At 31.5% G+C, this 27,841-nt stretch overlaps 1 pseudogene; it reads right to left on the bottom strand.

The window, feature by feature from the left end:
• Positions 1–27,265, bottom strand: LOC124975517 (ankyrin repeat, SAM and basic leucine zipper domain-containing protein 1-like; annotated as a pseudogene).
• Between the last annotated feature and the right edge of the window lie 576 nt (positions 27,266–27,841).

Below are 27,841 nucleotides of genomic sequence, written 5' to 3'. Positions count from 1 at the left end.
TTATATTCTCTGAAATGTTAGCTTGCAAATGAAAATAATCAGCCCAAATCCACATATTGTAACAGCTTTCCTCTTCAAAATTCTACTCTTTCATGTAGATACTTCTTCCATTAATGGTATGCAAGTTGGATCATTTGCCTGTTCATTTTGCAGCTAATATTTAGAATGGAAAAAAGAGTTAATATACAAAAAATGAAAATAGGACCTCTTTTAAGATCTGAAAAATACATCCATATTAATTCACTTGATATAGAGGGAGGCAACTCAAGATTCTAATGAAGATTTAAAGTGAACACATCTTGAAATACAGTTCTGCACCATCATCCCATTAATGTAAATTATTAGTTTTACATTAAAATAAATACTTTAATAGTTTATCATGTTTTAAGCTGGTGTTTTTATGTCTTGAGTTAAAGTTTCTTTAATTATAACTTAAATTTTGTATATTACCTGTAAGGAAAAACAACTGATACTTATTTGTTTTCATATTAAATATCAACTAATGTCTTTAAAAAGAGTGAATCATACTTGTAACAAAACTACAATTTATGAAACTGAACAAAATTCAAAGAAAAGGGACTTATGATGGAAATTAAATACTTTATTCAAATATAATTGCAGAAACACATGTCAATAAAAACTGAGGTGGTCCTTTAACAAATAATGTGTGAAAGAAGCCTCATTCAGTGTGGGAATGGGGAAATAGGGAGACAGGGATGGAGGCAGAGAGAATGAGGGTAGAAAGGAGAGAGAAAGGAAAGAAGAAATGGCTGCTGTGTGGGTAAGCAGGAAGAGAATAAGCAGAAACCAAAAGTTCCTGGAGACAAAAAGAATCAGGTGGATTTATAGAGTAATATTTATTATAAACATCCTGTGTCAGAGTGGTGATATAAATACTTTCAAATCACAAGAAGTAATAACTTCTAAATTCTACAGTGTAAATATTTAACTTAAAAAGCCTGCAAAATTAATTTTAAACTTATAGCAGAAAAACAAACTGCAATGCCAATCTCATTAAGAATGTCATCTTGGTGTAACTTCTGAAATGTTTCACTCAACAAGATTCTTTTTGACACTGATGCCCCATTTACTGAATCCTGAGACAGTTATTCCTTTTTTAACTAATTAATTGAATGATCTTTTCTGACAGGAGCTGTCACTGTGCTGGTTTGAAAAAGAGTGATGTGGTGTTAATGTCTAGCCTTGACTTCACCCACCCTAACTGTTACCTCCACAGATTTATCCGTGATAACTCATGTTTCTTTTTTTCTTTAAATCTTCTTCAGTTATTATTGGTAAACTTTGAAACATTATAAATTTAACAAGCATAATAATATATTCCAAACCTGGAAGCCATAACAATTCCTAAGTTAAATCCCATTATGATAATTACTACTTGAAAACTAATCAAAAGAAAAAAATTCAATAGCTTGCTCAAACATTAAGATTTTCCTGCCCAAAGAACTGTACATAATATTATTATAAACTAATAAATGTGTTCTCAACACTAGTTCTTATACAGAAATTATTATAAAATAATAAATGTGTTCTCAACACTAGTTCTTATACAGAAATCTATAAATTCTTGATATACAAGGTCCCTGAAAAAGAAGGTCTTCTATGTAGCTAAATAAAGATAAAAATTCTCTTGCCAGGTGCAGTGGTTCACACCTATAATTCTAACAGCTTGGAGGCTGAGGCAAGAGGAATGAGAGTTCAAAGTCAGCCTCAGCAATGGTGAGACTCTAAGCAATTCAGTGAGGCCCTGTCTCTAAATAAAATAAAAAATAGGACTGGTGATGTTGTTCAGTGCTCCAGTACCCTTGAGTTCAATCTCCGGTACCAAAAAAAGAAAAAAAAAAAGATAATTCTCTTTACAGATATACATTATCAAAATAAATATTATGACACCGGATTGCATTATATATGTTTTAAAGTCAATAAGTCTCTAAAGCAATGCTTTTTAATTTCCTCATTTCAGAAAACCCTGGTTCTCTCCCCAATTTTATCTCAAGTACTACATATGTTTCCCCACTTATCCACCCAATCTTTGAAACTTTTAACTGGGAAACCAAATTAATAACCAACTTGAGGAAAGTATGTCTTAGGGAATTTCCTACATTTAAATCTGATGCTTTTTGCAGGGGTTGTGGCTCAGTGGCAGAGTGCTCACTTGGCACACAAGAGGCCCTGGGTTTGATCCTCAGCACCACATAAAATAAATCAATAAAATAAAGGTATTGTGTCCATCTACAAGTGAGAAGATATTTTTAAAAAGTTGATGCTTTGCAGGAAATTTCTGTACAAAAATCATTCCAAATTTTCCTTGGTTCACCCTGAAAAATATCCCATTAAGTTAAAATAAATTCTTCTAGATAAATAGAGATAAATGGAGCCATAATTTTTGTCCTCAGTCAGTTCAGTCTCTATCTAGCTTTTTCAGAAGAGGGGCCTGGCATACAGCAGGCAGTCCTATGTCAGGTGAGTGAATAAAGTCAGAACACAACTTCTAAGATGCCTCTTTCACTGACAAGGAGTTACTTTCTCAAAGAATTATAAAATTTATTGCTCATTTCCCCATTTACAATTTAATTTCCCCACCATTACTTTGTAGAATTTGCTTCACAACTTTTTTATTCTCACTTTAAAGACTCCTTCTGATTAAATATTTTGTTATAGTCAGAATGAAAAATTACCTAGCACATGTATGAAATTTGTTTTGAGGAAAATACCTTTTTTGATAAAATATTAGTGAGCACATTGAATAAATTACAAAAGTTGAAGGTGTAAATTTTAATATATAATCTAACTTTCACCTAATATGCTTTGCAAAATCTTTATAGAAATAAATATTTTTTCATTAAATACACATGAAGAACTCAGAAGTGAGTTCCTTAGATTCCTCTAAATGTTTTCTTCTTCTTTCTTCTCCTTCATCAAAGGTTCCTATTTCAGCAGTTTAGATCTTGGTATAGTCAATTTTCTTTAAATCAACTGCCCATAAAACCAAACATACACTTCTATGTGAATACAAAAGCAGAAACAAAAAACACAAGTTAAATTACAAATTAATATAGAGTCTGATAAATAGAAGGAATATTTCATCCATAATTGTATTAACAGAGGTATATTTCATTTTGGCCTTTTACAACTACATAGCTGCACATAAATAATTTATAAATAGAAATTTCTATCTTTAACAATCTAACAATTTGACCTTCATTAATTTTTTAACTGGCTGAACATCATTTTCTCTGTTTTTGGTGCAGAGGATTGAACCAAGAGCTTTGTGCATCCATATGGACTCTATAGTCCTATGCTACCTACCTGGTACCTGGCTGTGCACATTAAAACAAACAAGTATATGATAATTTATCAAATTATTTTCCCAGTATTTGACACTTATGTTACAAACAATTTTGGAAAAAACTACTATTGAAGACAGAAATGTTTTTACAGTCCTTGGCACATCTTGCTAGAATGTTTTTGAAAGGTGCACCACCAGTTTCACTGAGAATATTAACCTGGTAAACTCTAATTAGAAAGAATCACTGGGGTAACCCTTTTTCCCTTTCTGAACAAAAGCATGAAAGGGGCGTGCTTCTGTAGTATGCATTTCTTTTTTTTTTTATTGTAAACAAATGGGATACATGTTTTTTCTCTGTCTGTACATGGCGTAAAGGCATACCATTTGTGTAATCATAAATTTACATAGGGTAATGTTGTTTGATTCATTCTGCCATTTTTTCCCTTTCCCCCCTTCCCTCCCCACCCTTCCCCTCCATCTATACAGTCCTTCCTTCCTCCATTCCTGCCCCCCTCCCTAAACCCAACTCCAACCCCAACACTAACCCTTCCCACCCCCCATTATGTGTCATCATCCACTTATTAGCGATATCATTCTTCCTTTGTTTTTTTGAGATTGGCTTATCTCACTTAGCATGATATTCTCCAGTTTCATCCATTTGCCTGCAAATGCCATAATTTTATCGTTCTTTATGGCTGAGTAATATTCCATTGTATATATATACCACAGTTTCTTTATCCATTCATCAATTGAAGGACATCTAGGTTGGTTCCACAATCTGGCTATTGTGAACTGAGCAGCTATGAACATTGATGTGGCTGTATCTCTGTAATATGCTGATTTTAAGTCCTTTGGGTATAGGCCAAGGAGTGGGATAGCTGGGTCAAATGGTGTTTCCATTCCAAGTTTTCTAAGGAATCTCCACACTGCTTTCCAGAGTGGCTGCACTAATTTGCAGCCCCACCAGCAATGTAAGAGTGTACCTTTCTCCCCACATCCTCGCCAACACCTGTTGTTGGTTGTATTCTTGATAATTGCCATTCTAATTGGGGTGAGATGGAATCTTAGGGTGGTTTTGATTTGCATTTCTCTTATTACTAGAGATGTTGAACATTTTTCCATATGTTTGTTGATTGCTTGTAGATCTTCTTCTGTGAAGTGTCTATTCATTTCCTTAGCCCATTTGTCAGTTGGATTATTTACATTCTTGGTGTAGAGTTTTTTGAGTTCTTTATAGATTCTGGAGATTAGCACTCTATCTGAAGTATGATCGGCAAAGATTTTCTCCCACTCTGTAGGCTCTTTCTTTGCATTGCTGATAGTTTCCTTTGCTGAGAGAAAGCTTTTTAGTTTGAATCTATCCCAGTTATTAATTCTTGCTTTTATTTCTTGTGCTATGGGAGTCCTGTTGAGGAAGTCTGGTCCTAAGCCGACATGTTGAAGCTCTGGACCTACTTTTTCTTCTATAAGATGCAAGGTCTCTGGTCTGATTCCGAGATCCTTAATCCATTTTGAGTTTAGTTTTGTGCATGGTGAGAGATATGGGTTTAGTTTCATTCTGTTGCATATGGATTTCCAATTCTCCCAGCACCATTTGTTGAAGACCACAAAAGTTTGTTTGTTATGTGAATTCCTTCCTTTGGAAACTGTCCTTTCCCACTTGTCTCCATGTTCCACTCACTGCTCTCATCAGAACTGCTCCACTGTCTAGCATCTTTTGCTGTGAAACATTTTGCATAATTATCCTCCCCCTTTTAATGTTAAACATATATCTTCTGAATTAAGACTTTTAGTTTGCAAACTTCTTCACTCAGATCTTCAACATTAACAAGTTCTTCACAAACTGAAGTAAAATTCTTGGGAGAAGCCCATTCCAGGACTATCTATTAATAGTTTCAAAAGTCACATTTTAATTAACAGAAATAACTTTTTTCAACTTTATATACATAATGGTCACACAAAATTTCTAAACACTAAATTATATAAGTGAGAAGTTGTTTTTTTCTGGATAAATCCTGACACAAAAATAAGTCAGTAATTTTATATATATATATATTAGTTTTATATAAATAATTCAGTAATTTTGTATAAATATAGAATCAGCTTGCTAAATGTGTTTCCTAAATATAGGTACAGATAAAATGGTAATTAATATAATATTTGAATAAATGATTCCCATATTAATATTACATAAGATCATAGGAAAACAAATTTATTTAAAAATTTTTATTCAACAACAACTAAAACAACTGCAAATAACTAAAAAATAAGTTTGTTTTATAGGTCACTTATTTTCTCACTAAAACTTCCTTCACTAAAACAACTTTATATTGATAATAGTTTTTAATAACACTGAACCACATCTTTTGTTTCAACTTTAATTTGAGTCTCCTGTCACTTTATATTTTAAACAATTAAATCCCCTTAAAAACAAAGGGAAGTTCATTATAGGAATTGGCTTAATTTTTGGTCTTATTCATTTTCTTTTGCTAGTGGGTGAGAACACAGTATTTTTCAACTAGTTAGTATGCAAAGGAATAATATTAAATTAATTTACTTAATTTGATATTACATTGAACAACTGCTATTTTACCAGATCAGTACTTTTTACTGAATTATCATGAACTTATTTGGAGTGTTCTTCAGTGTTCAAACTTTTTCACTTAATAATTTTGGTAGAATACCTTATGAGGATTTACAGGTAATTTAGTAATGATATTCTGAACAGCTGTTATTAAATGGCCACACTTTGTTTAATTTCAGAAGGAAGTTGAGGAACTCATCAGCACTAAAGAAAGGAAGCAAATAAATAGAAATCACTTGAGAGCAATTTACTTCCTTCTACTGGGGTAGATACGAAATCTAGTTATAAAGTTAATAGATCCTTTAAAAATGCTTATATATTAGGTAATACATATTAGGAACTGAATTAGACCTTGAACTATACCAATTAAAAAAATGTGAAAAATAAGTTTAAATCTTAAGGGTCTCATATTTCAATATGAATGTGAACACACAATACCATTGTTACCTGAAGGGACACGAAAAAGAAAGATAAAAGATCCAATATTTGAATATCTCCTATATGAACAGACCACTAGATTATTTTTACATATATTATTTTTTCCAATCCTCACCAACAAATAATGTTAATACTAGTTTGTAAATGAGATCTATAACTGAGTTTTTAAAGAATTTTAAATAAGAAAGTATAAAATCAGACTTTTGAAGAAGAAAGTTTATTAGGAGAGTGATGTGGCTTAGAGTAACACAAAAACAAAAGTAGAGAGAATCACTAGGAAAATAATAGAAAGATGCATTGAAGAGATGATGAAATTAAACTAAGAATCTGGAAGTTTCATTGGAAGCAGGAGGTTGAGTGGTAGTTTAAGAAATTTCTAGGATAAAAAAACTTAAAATTCTCATGATAGATTGCATGCAAAATAATAGGAAGAATCTAGAATGATTCTCAGTTATTTGCTTTCCATTAAAGTTGGTGACAAGTAGAGAACTGAATTTGAGAATCGGTGGCTAGGAGAATAGGGGATGGAGAGAAAACACCATGGCATAATAACTAAGAGCACAGACTCTTGCATCAAGACTCAAGCTGAGTTTGGAATCAACTTCCACACTTACTAGCTTTATGATCCTGCATAAGTCTAATCTTAAGCCAAATGTTTCCATATCTCTAGAATGGTGACAAAAGGACTTTCAGAAGGACTGCAGGAGGCAATATAAAGCATTTTGTCTTCCAAGTGGCTGGCATTCAAGCAGACTTAATTATGATAATGACTGCAATTAGTATGAGAGGCAGATTGCAAACACTAGTAAATAGTAGATAATGCAGGTCTTACAAGAATATTTACTCTGAGGTCTACAGACTCTTGAGTTTACATACAATTCAGAGGTTCAGTGAGTTTCATGTGAAAAAAAGGACATATTTTTCACTGACCATTAACTATAATTCAACCTTTTTTGTGAACATAATAACAAATCACAAGAGTAATTAGAGGTACTGGGGAGATAGATCAGTGGGTAGAGTGCTTGCATTGCAAGTAAAAGTCCCTGAGTTTGATCCCCAGCGCCACACCAAAAAAAGTGATTTTCCCTTAAAAATGAGAAGATTAGAATGCCCATTATTCATCTCTCTTATTCAACAAAATATTGAAAGTTCTGAACACTGTAATAAAGCAAGAAAAAGAAATAAAAGGAACAAAGATTGGAAAGAAAGAAATTATCAGATTTCTCTGCATACCACACTATTTCTATAGAAAATCTCAAAGAACCTAGGGAAAAAACCTCCTAGATCTAGTAAGTGAGTTCAGCAAAGCTGAAACACTCACAGAGAATAGAAATGAATTGCATGTGGAAACAATTAAAAAGTCAATACCACTAACAATGCTCTAAAGATAATGAAAGGCTTCAACTCTGTGTATAGTTAGATTTATGCAACGGAAATTACAAAATGCTTATTAAAAGAAAACCTTGAACTTGTTTGTTCATGAATTTACTAGACTTAACATAGTTACGATGTCAATTTTACAAAGGATTAGTGCTATTACTATAAAAATGTCAGAAAAAAAATTTGTAGACATAGAATTGCTTAATTTAAATTCTATATGAAAAGAAAAATGTTCCAGAATAGCCAAGATAATTTTGGGAAAGAAAAAAATGATAAGAATAATTTTTCCTAATGCTAAGTCTGTCCATATACATTTAGAATAATCTTGACGGTCTGGTAAAAATTGAACATCACTAACTGGAAAATCTGAAATTTCAATCAAATTTCTGAGCACTTTGGATTTTTGGATTAGGGATGCTCAACAGGTAGCATCTCGGGAAATTTTCCAAATCCAAAAATGCTTCAAAAGGTCTGTACTATTTCTGATACCAAGCATTTCAGATAAGGGTAGAGAGTCAATGTAGTACTTATAGAGGGACAGACATATGAAGAAACTGGAATAGAGAACCCAGAAGACTCTACACAAATATATCCAATTTAGTTTTAACAAATAATGAAAACCAATTCTGTAGAAGGAATAAGCTTTTTAACAAATAGTGCTGTAACAATTGGACATCCACAGCCACAAAATGAACTTCATCATGTACCATACAGTCACAAAAATGAACTAAAAATGTACCATGGACTTGAAAAAATTAAGAATCTAATTATTTTAAACTTGACACTAGAAGTAGGATCTATAAAAGGTAAATGCTAGCCCTGAAAATTAATTTTTTTCTCTATGCAAGACCCCATTAAGATAAAATACAAAATTACAGACTTCAAAAAACATTAGCACAAATTCAAAAAAAGACTTGAATTTAGACAACTTCCCAATATCAATGTTATAAAACAATACATACAAAATTAAATGGACAAGCAACAGAGACATTTCACCAGAAATGATACACAGATAGCAAATAAGACATGAAAAGATATTCAACACCTTTATCCTTTAGGTAAATGCAAATAAAATCACAATGATCAATCACTACAGACCTGTAGAAATGGCTAAAAATATTTAGTGCTTACACCAAATACTGATGAGTATGCAGAGAAACTGGATCACTAATAAATAGTTGGGTAAACATAAGACAATACTGACATTTTGGAAAAAAGGGGACTAGTCAATAAAAACAAAACAACATAAGTGTAGCTCCTATGCAACCTTTAAAATGCTCTCCTGAATATTTTACCAAGAGAAATGAAAACTTACTTTAGAAAAGAATCTTATTCACAGCAGTTTAATTTGGTATAATCAGATTTTAAAATCTACTTAAATATCCCTCAATCAGTAAATGATTAAAATATGGTTAAAACATACCATGGAATACTACTCATCCACAAAAAGGAATAAAGTATTTTACTGATAAATGCAACAACATTGAACTTAACAATGATCACAAAAATTCAATTTCTAAAGGACATTTACTGCATAATTCTATTTATATGATAGTCATAAAATAATATTATAAAGATGAAGAACAAATTATTGTTTGCTAGGTGTTAAAATGGGGAAAGGGATGAGTATGGCAATAATGAGGTTGGATGAGGAAGCCAGTAGTAAGTAATATTGTAAGTGTTGACAGTGGTTACAGGAAAGTATACATGATATAATTACATACTTAAATATACACACACTAATAAATGCATGTATAACTGGTAAGATACAAATAAGCTCTGCAGATTGTCAAGTTTGGATATTATACTACAGTTATGTAAGATATGAAAACTGGATCAAACTGTGTGAAGGATGCATGGGACCTCCCTTTTTATCTCTGAAATATGTGAATCTATATTCTTTGAAAAAAAGTTAAAAAACATTCAATTCTCTATAATTTATTAATAAAATCAAATAGACTTTGGATTATTAGTAATCAGTGCTTAACAACTGTATATTATTGGAAATAAAATTTCTATCTTTATAATATAATATCTCACATAATTAAGGCTAAAATATATCCAAGATCATATGAGAAATGCTATCTTATTAAGAGAAAATATTACTAATGTAATTTTTTTTCTGTTTGACATCTAAAATAATTTAAACAGTGTAAGAACTATACTAGGAAAAGTGTGGTATCTCTTATATAGTCTGATTTAACAAAATGCAAAAAAAAACAATATTTCAACGTGACTTAAGATGGTGTGCTGGTTTGCTTCTTAGTAAATAACTATAAAAATTGACTTTACAAAGGGTATCTATTTTTGAACAAAGAATATTTCAAAATCTCTTTCCTTGAGAAAATAATATAATAAAATCAAATGAGAGACATTATCAATATTAAACTCAACAAGAATAGTTGATTCTACATAATATTAAAATAAATTGATAAGTTACTTTACCTGACTTCCAACTTTGCCACTTCAGGTAACTCTCCAAAATGTATCTCTTCTACCTCCAATTCTTTAGCAGCAGCCAGAATTTTCTGCTGATCATTATTGGTAATCCCAAACTAAGTAGAAATAATTTTAAGATGTAGTTAAGATAATTATACTAGAATAATTTCATCTTCAAAATCATTAAAAGGTTTTCTGCTGAAATCTGCATCTTGAAAAACAGACATATTAGAAAATAATATACTAAAATATATAATTTGCTTACAAATGTGACTGATAAAGCTATCTACACTATTAAAATATTTTTGCAATATATAATAGTTGTGATAGACCCTCAAACCAATTACTAGATTTTAAGACATAATAGTCAAAACAACAGAGTACAAGTTGATATAGTATGCTTACTTTGATTTCTATAATAATCAAAATTAGTGATTCTAATAATAATTTCAGGTTTCAATCAAAATTAGTGATTATAATAATTTCAAGTTTCTAATGTATTCAGATAACAAAGTTCATTGCTTTTTTACAAAGTCTATTTATCAAAATATCTCTAATATTTCTCACACTACTTTTTAATTCTTAGTAATATTAATGTCAAATTCATGACTTTTTTGTTCTTTTTAGATATACATGACAGTAGATAATATTTTGACATATTGTATATACATGGAACATAACTTATCCTAATTAGGATCCCATTCTTGTGGTTGTATATGATTTGGATTCCACTGGTTGCGTGTTCATATGTAGGCAAAATAATATCTTGACAGTTTTGAGAAAATAACAATAGTGGTACTATTTGGAAGACACATACTTATATCCATGTACATTTAAAGAGCACCTCTTTTTTCTAAGAAGTCTGTTTTGCAAATCTATTTCACATTTGGAAATGAAGTACTGGCTTTAACTGAGATATCATGATCACCTAAAGGAACAAAACCACAACTTTATGTCTTTAAATGCTTTTAAAGTAACTTAATACTATAATCAGATTTTTGAATGAATTTTTCATAATCATATTTAATCAAGAACCTAATAAAATATCAATTAGTTTGTAACCTAGGATTACTGAAATAGAAAATAAAAGAAGGTCCAATTTAAAAAAAATAGTATAACTAGAGTTTTTGAAAATGATACTAACCTTTACAAATTCATCTTTTTTCATGGTCAAAAAGTGTGTTAAAGTTATATTTCATTCCTGTAGAAAATGTTAAAAAAACCCTATTACCTTTCAATAGAAATAGTACAAAGGGAAGTAGTTAAGTGTACATAAGATAATGAGTTGCTGCACTGTTAAACAACTTCCAACTTTCCAGAGGGGATAGATAGAGCACTATACTACTGGGTAGATAATATATACACACCTCAAAAAGTATAAATATAATTAGTTTTCCAGATTCAAATAACATGATGACTTTCAAATTACAATTTTGCTTATATGGCATGGAAACATTTCTATAAAATTGGATAGAAATTATATTTATGCTGAAGATTATTCCAAATAGAATAATAGTTTCAAAATTTTGAAATAATTTCAAAATTGAACTATAAAACCCAACTCTAGTTGGGCATGGTGGCATATGACTCTAATCCCACTGGCTCAGAAGACTGAGGCAGGAAGAGTTCAAAACCAACCTCAGCAAAAGTGAGGTGCTAAGCAACTCATTGATACCCTGTCTCTAAATAAAATACAAAATAGGGTTGGGGATGTGGCTCAGTGGTTGAGTATCCCTGAGTTCAATACCTGATGCCCCCCCAAAGAAACCCAACTCTAAAACACCTGAACAAAATGTCCATAACCCTATGGGGGATCTGTTTTAAGTAGTAATTTATTGTTTCAGTATCCTCATAATTCTTGTCTACTCAAATTCAAAATGTATGCTTAAAATACCTAGGTAAAGCTTGGCATAGGGTTATAATTTAATATTCAAGACAACCTGACATTACCTATTATTATCTTTAAGGGGAAAAAATTGTTTAAGTAACATATTTTGGTGAAAAATCAGAGGAAGAATCTTATGTCATGTTTGTTTGGTTTAAAATCATGCTTCTAGTATCATATACAAGAATATCAGCAACTGCAAAAACAAATGGCTTTATTTACAGAGGCATTGGACTGTTGGCAAAAGTTGTTAAATTCAACTAGCTTATAATTTATGTAAATATAATAATAAAATTTAGGGATATTTATTACAATTTTTAGATGGGATGTATTATAAAATATGCAGAAAAGGTACAGCATTCATTCATAGGCATCTTTATGAATTAAAATGTAATGTTATGTTAAACAACAAATAAAAATAAATAAATCTCACCTTTAGTGTGTTATATGTTCCAGTTCAAGACCATGTAAAAATATTTCCAGATCTCCAAATCCTGTGTATGAACTATATATATGTATAGTAATGTCAATTTCAGAACAGGCTATCAATGTACAAATAATAAATATATACTTATATTTCAAGAAAAAAATAGAATAGTAAGAATGAATTCATATAGAATATATTTATAAATGTACACTCCAGACTTGATGCTGTATCAAGGATTGAGCAAGTTTTAATTCTTTTTTCATCCACTTGGGTTGGAACAGAATCCAGGGCTTTGTAAATGCTAAGCAAAGCATACCACTGAGCAATCCTCTCAACTCAAAGCAGGCTTTCCTAAGCAATGATATCACAGGAAATGAAGGATGGCAAAGTGTAGCTCATCTTTCCTAAGAATGAAAATATACATTAACATAAATAATGTGTAAAATATCTGCATGTAAAATTCTCTTTAATTGTGATAAGTAAGAATTAACAAACAACTTTATATGGGGTAGAGAATGGTTTATAATTGTATAATGAACAATAGTGCTCAGGAAAAAATATTTTTAGTTTTCCCTTAAACAATGAGTAATGTGCTTAAAACACTCAGAAAGCAAGGGATAATACTGTTTGAATAGTAATGCAGATGCTGACTCCCTTCAAATACATTTTACTGATATTTTACTAAGTTTATATTTAAAGTCAAAGTTCTTATGATTAATATTGGTACACATAATTAACACCCTCTAAAATTATGGAGACAAATGCATCTAAAACCCAGATATTTCTAAGTGATATTTAAAAATGCTTGTCAAAATATAAAATATCATATATCTTAAACACATCATTATATTTAGAATAAGTAGTAAAAGCATACATTTTTAATTTATTTACAGGAATTCTTTTGAAGTAAAATATGTTACCCAAATATGTGATCTTTTCCTTTATCAGAATCTGCTATCAAGTGTTTACAAATAGCCTCTTCTTTAGGTAGCTCTTGAAGTTTCCTTCCAATGGATTTAAAGTCAAAGAAAGAAAGTTGGGGACCTGAAAAGATTCAGAAATTAGCCAAATATAGTAAATATTTTTATATACTGTTAAGTACACTTAAAAAGAAATAACATGATTATTTTTCAAATGAAAAATAAAATTTATCAAGGTATAAGAGACAAAATATTCATGACCTATTACCCTGAGAATGACTTTTATAAATCCAAGTAAATTGTTCCTTGTTATAAAATAAGTAGAAGAGTATAACTTATTTGAAAGAGTAAAATTAGAGTAGAATTTTTAGTAATACATAATGCAAAAGTAAAATGTCATTTGATAAATGACTCAGAAAGATCAAGATAAAGGTAGCGACTGAAATACATTGCTAAGAGGGAAGGGAGCAATAAACTTGCTTAAATGTATACAAATCTCAACTATATAACTCAAAGCAATATGGCAAATTTTGTTAGTTTTACAATCTAACTTTTTACAAAGTCAAGGCAATGTCATGTATTCATTCAACATGTAAGATCAAATTTCATTATAAGAAATGATTTATGATTCAATACAACCTTTGATGCTCATAAATATATTGTATCAAATTCAGTGTCATCTATCCAAAATTTAATAATGTACTAATTTTTAGTTTCCAAATTTTCAATGATTAGAAGAAATAATGCAAAAAAATGATTTTTTGTTCTAAGGATTGAACCCATGGGTGTATAACCACTGAGCCACATCCCCAGTAGGTTTTTACATTTTATTTAGAGACAAGGTCTCTCTGAATTGCTAAGTGCCTTGCTAATCTCCTGGGGCTGGCTTTCACTGGAGATTCTCCTGTCTCAGCCTCTGGAGCTGCAGGGGTTACAGGTATACACCCCCATACCCAGATTTCTTTTTGAAATTTCATAAGACTTTAGTGATTAATCTCTATTCTAGAATAATTTTGGAAATGTACATATTCTTTGGAAATTTATATCATGCTTACTAGATTGCTTAAAATTTAGTGAAGTTATTTTATATGCAGTGTAAGTGACATGGTCTGACAGTTGTATGACAGAGCTTGTAGAATTTCACAAACTTTAAAATTCAGAACCTCAGTGTTATGAACTCTTGAACTTAATAATTTTACAATGGTACTGTACTTGATTCATGCTTAGAAAGTACAGTCCACTGACTAAAAGTTTAGTATTCACACCAAAAGTTTTTATTCATAAAATAATTTGATATATGGCAAATACTTATCATTCAGCTTTAAAATCTGAATGACAGCAGATCATATACCCAATTATGTTATCACTTTATCACATACCTTGTCATACATATGGGAATATATGTAGCTTAAAGGATTTAACTTTTAAATTGTCTAACATCTAAAACTTAAAATTATACAACAATGTTTTAAATACATCTTCAAATGTTGACACTTATACTGTCTCAATACATAAGTTAATTTTTAAAAATCTAAACCAGTTTATAATATTAGTGTACTCTACTTTCATTATCAGCAACAGAATAAGACTTTTATCCTTTTATATAACATCACACTATAAATGTCTTTGATTTAGTAGATGAAAAATTACTAGACAAATATTAGGTGGAGAAAAAATATATATACATTTAATAGCTGAAAAAAACTATTATTACACTTGTGAATTCCAACAAAATAACATAAAAGTTCTATATAAGAAAATATGCTATACCACAGAAAAATTAGTTTAACATATAGATGATACCTCAAGATATTTGTTTCTTTTTGCAATCTCACTTGGTGTCTTTATATCTTTGGTTTGTATCATTTTATTAGCTCCAAGTTCAAGCAACTTCAAACTTACATTTTATGACCATGACGTGCTGCCCATGTTAAAGCCTATAAGGGGAGGAAAAGAGAATTGCTTAAAGAGAAGGAGAGCACATGAGAGAGATAGGAATTGTTTTCAACAGTATTAATGGCACATTAAAAAAGAGAGAATGGTTAATTTATAGAATGATGCAACCTCTTCATTTAACAATATGAACATATTTCCCATATTGTAATGTAACATACTTCCCATGCTATAATTGTCTGCTCATTTCCTTAGCCTTTTATTGATTTCCTTATTTGTATTCTTGATGTAAAGTTTTTTGAGTTCTTTGAATGAGGAAGGAAACATTGTATAGAGGAAAAAGATGGGTGGGGTAGGAAAAATAACAGACTGAGACAAACATCATCCTATGTACATGTATGATTACACAAATTGTGAGACTCTTCTTTGTGTAAAACCAGAGAAACAACAGTTTTACCCCACTTATGTACAATGAATCAAAACAAATAAATTTAAAAACAGAAAACAAGTTAGTATTGAAAGTCAATACTGTAAATCTACCAAACTACTGTAGTGACATTTGCAACCAAAATTATATTCTAAGAAAGTGAGGAACATTTTCCTGAAGGCATCTTTTGTTTCTTAAAACAGCAATAACATTAAACAAGGTAAAAACCAAACAAGTATTAGGTCAAAATCTTGGGCATCAGTTTAATATGTGCTACCTTACTAATGATAATAAAATTTATTGAAATTAAAATATCATAATGTTTTACAAACTCCTTATCTCACTACTGAACAATCTGAAAATAAACTTCTATGCTAGAAAAACTGCCTTCTAAATGTAAAAAAATCTGTTCCTTTTTTAAGACACAAAAGGTTTCAGTGAGCAAGAAAAAAAAACCCTCACAAAAAACAAATGTTAACTACACACAATATTTCCAATTTTATTATTACTCTTAACAAGAAGATTGCCAACTTCATTCAAGATGTGTTTCAAATTATTTTCTGTAGTCAATAATCTAATACAGGCCTGCTTGATTTTAACTTATAATACCATTTTTTATTGCATTATCAATATAAAAAGAAAATAAATAGTAAGTTCACACAACATCATAAATGCCTAGTCCCAAATAACTTCATCAAGGCCATTTTGTTTTCAGGACTAAATATAATTAAGCTAAATTAAGTGAAAACATTTTTCTGTGCAATACTTCCCTATACAGTTTGTGGACTTTTAAAAACTCAACTACCTACTACAATTTACAAATATTTAAATCTGAATATTTACAAATACTCAAGTTTATAAAATATTTCACTATCTACTATAATTTACAGAAAAAGACAATAAAATCAAAATACTCAGATAAAGGCAATTTGACACAAATATGTGTTTTGCAACAATTAGAAAAGTCATGCTGTTTAACTGGTTTGTGTTGAAATCTCCTAAATATAGGTAAAAATGATGGAAAATATAAGTACATTCTACTGCCAGATGCTGTTTGGATTAAATTGTTATAAATATCCTTATCACATTTCTGCTACATTCAAAGGCACTTACATATTTCAGCTCACAGTTTCTGTTCTGTACAAATAACTTCTACCCCTGAGTTATAAGAATTATTTAGACAATATTTAAAAACAATTAACATGGGGCTTGGTATACAGAAAATATTCAACTAAAATTTAATTTAAAAACAAAAAGCATAACCCTCTCAAAGAAAAATTCTATAGCCAAAATAAATAAACCATTAAATTGCCATATTGGCTTGACACAGTACACTGTGCTAAGTATCTTCTACAGAAAGATCTAAGAGAAACAAAAGATATGATTTGTGTTCTAGAGAGTTATACTTAAAAATAGATTTCGAGTTGCCAGTTCTTTACTATTAGTCCCAAAGGAGGGAAAAGAAAAACTATAAAAGAAAATACAATTAAAAGAACAAGCTAGATTCCTATGTACTAATTATGAAAAGTCTATCATGAAATACTAAACTAATGCTATTTCCAATGAGATTTTAAATAAAATTTGAAAAAAAAAAACTCCATGGATAACAAACAACAGAGCTGACATAGATAAAATAATTATAAACAAATAAATAATTCAAAAGGTCCAAAATTCTGAATTTTATTTCTAGTAATAAATAGCAAGTTAGAACAAAATTCAGACCAAAATTTTAAAGCATATAAAACAGCTCAATGATAACAAATTTCAATTTCTTAAAAACTGTAGAACTAAGATACCAAGGAAGCAAAATCTAGATAGCAAAAAGCCTGAGACATAAAATGTGCATTCACATTTGTTTTTTCCCTAATGGCATGTACCAGTTCAGATGGGAAAATGAGCCACAGCTGATTTTGGTGGCCTATATATCAGGGGGAACAAAACTGACAACCCTGAGTCTGTACAAGTTATAGAGCTTGATAAGCTATACTTAAGACAAATTCAGCTGAGACTCAAAGGGCTATATCTTCAGGTTAAGGACAAACCAGAAAAAAAAAAAAAAAAAAAAAAAACAGCTCTTCATGTTGTATACTCCAAAATGACCAAGAACCACAATCCCTAATATAAGTTCACTCAAGTCATGGATCCACAGTACTCAAAGCATGTTTTAAAAATATATAAAATTCTCTCTAATGGAACTTCCTAGAATTCATAATTAGTTCTCCATTCAGATTTTTAACCTAATGACTAGCACCTAGGCATGAATGAGAAGCATCATACACATTACTAACAGAAATAAACTTACAGAAATTGGAAATGCTCCATCTAGATGATATGTTTATCATATTAAAGAAAAATTGGGGCATAGTGGGGAATTGAATGAAGGGGCACTCCACCACTGAGTCACATCCCAGTCCTAGTTTGTATTTTATTTAGAGACAGGGTCTCACTGAGTTGTTTAGTGCCTTCCCGTTGCTGAGGCTAGCTTTGAAGTGATCCTCCTGTCTCAGCCTACTGTCTCACTGTTGGATGCACACCATCCAACCTGGCTAAAGAAATTTTAAACTTAACTTTAAAATATTTCAGGAAAAAATGAGTTATAAAGTGATACAACAGTTTTAAAAATAAGGAAACAAGTTCTAGAAATTAAAAAAGTAACTCAAATTATTGATTCAATTGGTGAACTTAAGAACAAATTAGGTGTGAGTTACAAAACTAAATGCATTGTTCAAAACTGATCTAAATGAATAAATTGTATTTCATGTATTTAAGTTATACCCGATTTTGAAAACTATTATAGAATTTTTTCAGTACCATTTCAGAAAGATTTCAAATAAATTAAGTATAGGAAATTCATCAGTTTCCTCTTAATTAATTTTAATTTTTCTAATTGTTTTATTTACTGGCTTTTAGTACAAATGGAACCAAGTGATTTGAGTCAACTAATTTATTTTCACTATAAGATCTACAAACCCCTAGAATTGTCCTTTTGTTACAAACACAAGTAAATCCATTTCTTTTATTTCCCCCATTTTATCTACAAACTAAGGCCCTGTCTTTTGAACTTTTTCCACAGAATGAGTAGTTTCCATGCTACTATTACATATCAGAACTGGGACTTCATTCCCTAGTTTAGAGATTGACCACTAAGACAGCTATTACTTTCACTTTATGAGAAAAAAAATTATGGGTCTCATTTTAGTTTGAAAAAAGTTAGTTTTCAATGTCTTTTGCAACTAGTAAGTATGTGGCCAAGCAGCTTTGATGAAAACTATGAGCTGTATGGTCAACTCTTCACTTGTGCTATTTTTCTGGAAAGGATATTTTTCTCAGTAAAAGAATTGCTCAACAGAAGGGAATGTAAACAGAATGAAAGGAAACTCATCTAAAGATGTATTTTTCTCCCTGATATCTGAATAGTGCTTCCCTAATTCATATTTTGGCACATTTTACATGAAACTTAGTAACAATATAATTTGTCTCTGAAATTTCCCTAATTTCACTGTATTCTTGAGCCCTGAGATGTTTTTGTCCCCTTTCATATTTATGTATGTTTTCCCTACTCCACTGTAAAATCACTTATTGCTATCCTCATAAAATCTGCAGGTTAAAAATCACTATTTGCCATGAGGTATTTTCTTTTCAGGAGTACAAAGAAAACATAATTCAGTAACTGTATTGGTTCAAGCTCTGAATATTAAAGAAGACAAAGTAGCTGAAAGTTTATTTCTGAAGTTATTTCTCATATCTGTTAATTAAATAGCTTTCTTTAATCATGCTGTAAAATTATGTATTTTATTTGATTACATATCAGTCTAAATCTTGTGCTGCTTCAAATTCACTAGCTTTTCTTCAGTTTTCAGCTTTAAAATCACCTTACAGTATGATTGCTTTATAGATTTTAACATGAGATAATAATTCTATTATTTTAATTCAAATGAAATCTTTGTCCAGATATATCCTATGTAGCTGAAAGATCCCATATACTTCTTGAGAGAAAAAATAATCTAATGCCTATGATAATGACTTGCTTAACTTTACATTCAGAATTTAGAAGATGGTAAGTGAGTGAGATGGTAAAGACTTGACTACCTAAAATATCTTGGAGAAGTACCAAAAGAAATTTTAAAAACAGGTACATCAGTTAAAACTAATTTTCCATTGAACCCAGAGAGGCACGTCTTATCTTATGCTATTTCAAAACATATAAATCAAAATCACAACACATCTGGAAGTGTACTTCAGCTAGTGTCCTGAAGTACATGCCCCAATTTTAAGGCGCAACTGGATTCAAAAGTTACACCTCATTAGGGATATCAAAAATGACAGAATTAAAATTCTTGTGAATTGACGTGCTAACATTATATAGATAGAATTTTTTCCAGTTAATGTTAATCTTTAGTTGTTTAAATATTGTCTACTATATAAATATTGGCCTTTTTCATACTAAATCAGAATTTCTCAACTTTGTCATTTTGGGTTTTGTATTCTTTGGAGGGCTGTCCCACACACCATAGAAGATTTAACAGCCCCCATTGACCTAATCCACTAAATGCTAATAATGTCTTAAAGGTGTGACAATCAAAAATCCTTTTAGACATTACCAAATCGCCCCTGGGCAGCAGAACATACCAACCTTGAAATCATTCCAATTAGAGCAAATTCTTTTTCATCTGGGAATTATCTAAAGACATATAAAGTATTCATTTTTCTTATTATAGATATTTCAACAGATGCAAGATATATTTTTTGTTTGTTTTCTATACATAATTAATTGCTAAAATCTTAGGCAAATAGAAACCTTTCAATATGTTTTCATACTATTTGTGTAAAACTTCTTACACAGAGAAAGTACTTAATAGGTTTACTTCTCTAGCTTGATCATCATATTCTTTTGAGTGTATTCACAGAAAATCATTGTTTGATGTACTCTTTTCCATTTCTGTCCAAATGTGTATAATATTCCTCTTAAAAGTAAAAGTTGAAAGGTCAACTTCTCTTGGTACTCCTATATAATTGGAACTAGAAACTTATGACCTAATTTCATTCAAGTATTTGGCCGAGTAAATAAGCATTGTTTATGATTTTTAAAAATTCATACTATAAAGTATTTAACAGAATGATAAAAGTATCTTCAACATGTTGAACCAACAGTAAGGCTCTTTTCTACAAGTTACATTTAGATCAGGGTTTCTTGAAAGTAGCAGCTCTACAAACTTCAAGATCTGTTCTTCAGAGCCACAAGAAGAACGTGCAGTCATCAAAACAGGCTGCTTATGTACAATAACCAAGCCAGAAAAAGTTCTCTTACTTTAGAAAGTATATCTAATTGACTTCCTTACATTTAAAATATTCTATATATTTTTTGTACTCTTCAATTATACAAAATCTCCTGAAATCTCACTCATAAGATTAAGTCACCAAAACATGAGATCAGGGATGGATCCCTTTCCTCTTCATATTATAAGTAAAATGCACTTCTTAACTTACTTCCCCTTACCCTTTCCTCAAGACAATGAAGTGGTGAAGCATATGACTCTGCTACATTGCCTGAATATGAACAGTTCTTGGTAGATTAAAATTTTCCTTGCTCAATTTATGATTGGAAAATGAACTGTACTCTCTGGTTTCACTTCTTTATTTCTCACCCATCTGACAGCTCTTGAAATCTATCTTATAACCTCCCTAATAAAACTGATACAACAACCATATTCATTGTTTCCTTTTCAGTCCTGGTCTACTTAATCTCTCTAAACTCACACTGTTCCCTGAAACTATTCTTCCCTTAGTTCCTATGGTGTCAATGTGGAAGAGGGTAGACAGAAAAAAAACAAAACCAATTTCTCAAGAACCCAGAAATTCAAAAAGTCACTATAGCCATAGTTTATATTAGTGATTCACTACAGAGCATAAAATTCTACTCCCAGCTCTGTGACTAAAAACTGTGAGTTCAGTGATGTCTTAATATTTCATTAGATCTAAATTAAAAGTATGAAATTAATACCTACCACTTTACCTGACTTGTGCTAACAGTCACATAAAAATATTTATATGTACATTCTAAGAAAAAATATGAAAGCTTTTAAAACTGTAAGTATTCCTCCAAATAGAAGTTTTTGTGCAGAATATTTTCTATCCTTTCAAAAGTGCCATTCTTACATATATATTTCATTGAGTGATATTCTTAAACAACAAGATGAAAAACATTCTTCTTAAACATGAAACTAAGACAAATTTTTAAAAATATATTTTTAAAAAGGGAGGGTTTTACAAGTACCTAATGTACATAGAAAAAAAAGAATGTGAAAATTAACTCTAAAATAACATGTATATGTTAATAATGAAGGGAATTCAACTACCTATTAAAAACAAGTTAAACCAAGTACACATGTGTATAATCCCAGTGACTTGCAGGTTGAGGCAAGAGGATCTCAAGTTTCAGGTCAGCCTTGGAACCTAGGTGACACTTTGTCACAGAATAAAAAAAATATAAAGGACAGAGGATGTAGCTTAGTGGTAGAACACTCTGGCTTTGATTTCCAGGACTGCAAAAAAAAAAAAAAAAAGAGATTTGGTAAATCAATATAACAAACTGGATTTGAAAATACATACTTTTGTTCTTTAAGAACATTAAAAGTACCACTGAGTGGAAATCATATACTAACAAAAACAGAAATAAATATGTTAAGTAAACTACTTTTGAAACAACTTTATGTGATATAATTCAATGTTGATTTTCAAGTACTTTTCCAAAAATTCTCTTTTGATTTTTTTCAACACATTTTTTCTTTAAAAATAGCCAAACCTACTATAGAAGTTACAAGTACATAACTATATGCTATAAAGAAAACATATCTAGAATCTACCTTTGTGCAAGGAGTTTTTTGAATTAGGCTTCTAATTTGTGCAGATTATTTATAAAATTCAACTAATAGGTTATTTTCCAAACTCCTTTAACTTTTTTCTCCTTGCCTAATTGCTGTTTGGGATTAAAAGAATCACAGCAGACATAACCAGTTAAGTTTTCTCAAACATTTTACCCTTGTCAAAGCTTGCATTAGCACCTCTGTCCAAAAGGAGCTGAACCATCTCTATGTTGGCAATGCTAGCAGCAGACATCAGAGGGATCCATCCATATCGAAAGCTGGAATGTACACTAATGCCTGTCAACACAAAAACAAACTTTTAAAAGTCCCACCATCAAAAAAAAAAAGAAAACTAGAAAAAAAAGACCTTCACTACAGTGTGTGTAACATATATACACATAGAAACATACAAAATATAGTTTATTCTATGAGAGGTTTTCTTGGTAATAATGGCCTTAGAAAAATAGTAATATTGTGACTGATAAACTTGCTAACTTAAGTTTCACTATATGTGCTATGTTCTGAGATTTGATCTGACTTTATCAATATAAATATAAAATAGTTTATAGTATAATAGGTTTTTCTATGCCACTTCTTTCTCTCTAGGGGAGCTGGGAATGATTTCAGACAGGGAATGTCTTTTAAGTTAGAATATTACACTTGGGCCATATCTAAGATTGCAAATACCACATATTTCCCTAAGATATCCTAACTTTCTCTTCAACACAAAACTTACCCATGGGTGACCAGATAAAACAAGAAGCTAAAAAGATAGGTTTAGGATAGATTTTGAAAGCCCTGTTATTAAATACAAACTATACTTTGTGATCTAGGGATTAACATCATTCTATATGTATTATAAAGATAACACAGATATATCACTGTTGAGAATGGGGCAGGATGTAGGGAGACCAATTTATAAACATCAATTTAAGGGCAGAGGGAAAGGGAGGGGGGAGGGAGAGAGAGAGAGAGAGAGAGAGAGAGAGAGAGAGAGAGAGAGAGAGAAAGAGAGAGAGAGAGAGAGACAGAGAGAGGCAGGAAGAGAGGAGGTATGAGTGGGAGAGGGAGAGAAGGGGACAGAGGGAGACAGAGAGAGAGAAGGCATGAGCAGGGTGGGGCAGGGTGTATATAACAAAAGGACATTCAAAGGTAGGATCATCAGAATTTAACATTACTTTGACAAGGAGTGAAAAAAAGAAATCAAAAAGACTATCAGGTTCTACCTTAGAAAAATGAATAATAAGTAGTGAGTCAGAATTCTCTTCACAGATGACATATCAGGACTTAGGTGTAGGAAAAAGTTTCAGAGTGATATAGGGATAGATAGTAACTAGGACAAGAACAAGTTGACCTTAAAGTCCTTAATTATGTAATGGTAAAAATCCTTGAAATTATATATTTTTCCCTAACAACATGGATAATATTTCCCTAATAATATGGATTTGGTTATATACAAAAAGACTGAACTGTTTTAGGACTGAAGAAGACCATAAAAGATGTAATACAAGGCTAAGGATACAGTAAGGCAATGAACAAAATCCATTACATTTAGGCAAAAACTTTTCTACAAGGAGATAGAGATTTTAATGGCAACCTCTCTCTTCAACCTAAGTAGAGTTTGGTAATCTCAATAAGAAAAACATTTTTGTTTCAAAGAAGGAAAAATTATATATGAAGCACCACTGAATGTGGACTTGTCTTTAACACTGAATAATTTACAGATTGTATTGTCTTTGACTCTGATGTATTCCACTTGTAAAGATGAAGGTAATATCACCAAGAAAATATAAACTTAGGGCAGGGATCACTTTTTTCTGTTGAAACATTAAGTCACTTAAAAACTACATATCTCCAATTCCCAATTGTCTCACTTTAATTGGTATAAGGCCAATGAAAAACATTGAGAGAAAAAAATACTTAACCATCTCAGTACATACATAAAATGCTATCACAACTTGTCAACTCTTAAATTTTCCTCTTTAAATTAGTACAACTGAAAACTCTCTCATTCTTTTCTTATTGACAATACTGTTTGAATTTTGATAGTAAATATAGAAAAAGGAAAAGACATGAAACAAAAATAAATAAAACATTTGATATAAAAATTCTTACCAATCACCACCTCTAATATTAATATTAAGTTCTAGGTATAGTGTTTAAAGCAGATATCTTATAAAGATTAATACAATATATTATATAGTTCAAAATACTCTAACACTACATTGTTTTTGGATATAGATATATGTCATAAAAACATAAAGATATTCATAGGAATGATACTCAACAACTGTAGGAAAGTGATCAACTCATTGTGGGGGGGTTTCTATACCATTCTTGAATATGTAAAATACTTTATGAAGAACTAAAAATATTAGTATACAGAAAAATAACAAACACTTGAGACACCTTCAAATTTAAAAATAGCTGTTCCTTTTTTTTTTTTTCCCAAATACCAGGTGCTTAACAATTTAACCACTGAGACACATTCCAAGCCCTTTTTTATATTGTCTCACTGAATTGCTTAGGGCCTTACTATGTTTCTGAGGATGGCTTTGAACTTATGATCCTCCAGTTTCATCCCCAGAGCCCCTGGGATTACAGAATTGTGGCACCTCACCTGGCATGATTTCAATTTTTAATTAAAGGTTTTGACTGGTGTAGAAATGTATCAAAAACAAAAATGATTTTGAGAGGCAAAATAATAGAAATAGTTTTTAAAGACTTAAATGAGGACATGTAGAATAAAATACCCCAAAACAGCAGTAAGGGTGTATGAGTGGGGACAAAAAGGTAACATATCTTTCCACTTTATTCCTGTGTATTTGTTATTATTTTTTAATTACCTTTCAATATTTTGTAGTTAAGATCAAATTTCAAATGGTTGACTACTTAGCAGTAGGTTCTTTCAAAAGAATCAAAAACCCATATATGCTATAAATTATATCAAGTTCTAATTCTTCAAGAGCCTCCATCACCTTCATTGAATCTCATCCCACTATTTCCAGGACAAATTTTCTTTTCTAAAACAAATTTCTGCCTATTCTTTCCCAGCAACACTACTAAAACTATACATCCATTAATGTTAGTTATTCTGACCTCTTTCTCCTTATTCAAATTTAATTTGATTTCATTCTTTAAGTAGAAACTGAAGTTGCACTACCTGACTACCAAGTCCAACATTTTTTCTTTTGCTAATAATAACAAACATTTGTATATTGTTTATATGTTCTACATCCTTTAATTTACATATTCTCTCATTTCAATTCTCTCTCTCCCCAACAACCCTTTTATATAAATGGATCCATATTTTTCAAGGGAGAAAGATTGAAGGTAGGAAATATTTGTACCTGGGTCAAGATTACAGAGCCATTGAGTGGGAGAGTTAGTAATCAAAGTCTGATCCAATTTGTTTCCCAAAGATTTTACTTTCTGCCAAACCATATATCATCTCTAACAGAGAAGAAAATCATCTTACTATGTACAATCTCACCTATTTTGTGTGAGAATGTTTTGTAGCTATAACTAGATGGTAAATATCTGTTATATTGTTGCATAAATTGTTGTTACAGTCAACAATTTACATTTGCATATGAAGGTAATTTAAAAAATATATTTAAGAAACAGAAAAGCAAAATGGAACCCAGGACAGAATCATGATGTTTTACATAAACAAACAGATGCTCCAAAAGTTTAAGTAATTTTCCTAAGAAATACACTGAATAGGCAATAAAGCTGGAACAAATATTCAAGGCTTTTTTTTATAATATCTAAGCTCAGGCCTCATCCCACCAAAAGCAAAATTACAGGACAGAAAAAAAAAATCACTACAACGTATATAACTACAACTGGAGATAATTCTTGAGAAATATAAAATACAGTAAAGTAAATGCTGAAAAAGAAAACTCAGGGTGGGTTAGGATTAGTCCAAATAGCCCTCTTGAATGATTTGTAAGAAATGATGTAAGTTAATTAGCATGGCACACAATGAGAAGGCAAAAATATTAAGGCAGGCAGAACTCAAAGACAACTAAGATATTTAGAATGATGGATATATCAACATCTATTGCATTTTCATTATAAAAGCAGCACAAGCCTCTTGAAACAAGGAGTGCTTGTGAACTTAGAAGAGTGTGCTCAGTTGACATTACCCCTTAACTCTCACCAGAATCCAGGAGCTCCTCCACTGAGGAAGTATCTCCAGGGGCCAATGCCTTCTTAAACATTGCATTCTTTTCTTGTACAGGCAAAGGAATGTTTAATTTCTAAAGAAAGTCAAAAAGTTAGCTCCATGTTAATGGTGTTTCTGTTCCCAGGTTAGGAAACAGTGGCAACTGATGAGGGCACAGCTGTCAGGGTCTGGTCCACAGGCACAGCTTGTCCTTACCTAAGAGGAGGGGCAAGGACAGATCTGAACCTGAGCAAAGAGTTGCCTGAGACCTAAAAACCATGTCTGGGGAATGGAAGGAATAATGAGGGATTTGCTTCAGCCCAAACACCCGAACTTGGAAACCCTGGTGAAAAGAGAAACACCCCAAGGAGTTAAGAAGTTTCCAGCTGAGACATCGCCTTCAAAAACCATACACACAAAACCCCGGCCCTACCTGGGAGAAACGGTGGAGTTACCCAATCTGCCAGTCTGTCATCCTACCTCTTGCTACTCTCCTCTCCGCCAGCCACCACCACGCCTGGAGCAGGCCCACTACAGCATCTGCCACTGTGCCAGACCAGTCACTCTCTCCCCATGCTCTGTGGAGTGCACATATGTGGTGCGTGTGCACAGTGCATTAGCGCAGGTCTGGCCCCTAAGTGTGGTGCGGGAATGTGCCACATGAGAACATTGGGACCTAAGTCTCCTCGCAAGTGCATGGCTGCGTGCATGCCCACTTCTCTGGGGCTCCTACTAACCCAAGGGAGAGCTTGAGGGGTGGCAACACTTAGTGTCCCCCAGGCTGACAGGCTCCTGACTGGAATTTTTTGTTCCTTTCAGGTACTCTCCCACCATCCTTATAGAGTATTTGGTGAAGTATTTACTGGGGCAGGAATGCCCGCTTGTGGCAGAAGCCGACAAGACCAGGTTCTCCTGGTGGTCTACCATCCCCTCCATTGCCAGTGGCCAGTTCTGCTGCTAACCGTGTGTCCAGGGGCAAGGACTCACAGTGGTGGAGCACCACGCATACTCAAGATGCCATCAGACAGTGTGAGCCAAGAGGAGTTAGGAGGAGGACCCTCAAGGATTTCTTTACACTTAAGTTGATGTCAGAATTAGACACTTTAG

The sequence above is a fragment of the Sciurus carolinensis genome, unplaced genomic scaffold (genome assembly GCF_902686445.1).
Source record: "Sciurus carolinensis unplaced genomic scaffold, mSciCar1.2, whole genome shotgun sequence".
NCBI classification, from domain to species: domain Eukaryota; kingdom Metazoa; phylum Chordata; class Mammalia; order Rodentia; family Sciuridae; genus Sciurus; species Sciurus carolinensis.
The sequence above is the reverse complement of the archived record's forward strand: the minus strand, read 5'-3'. Positions and strand labels throughout refer to the sequence as shown.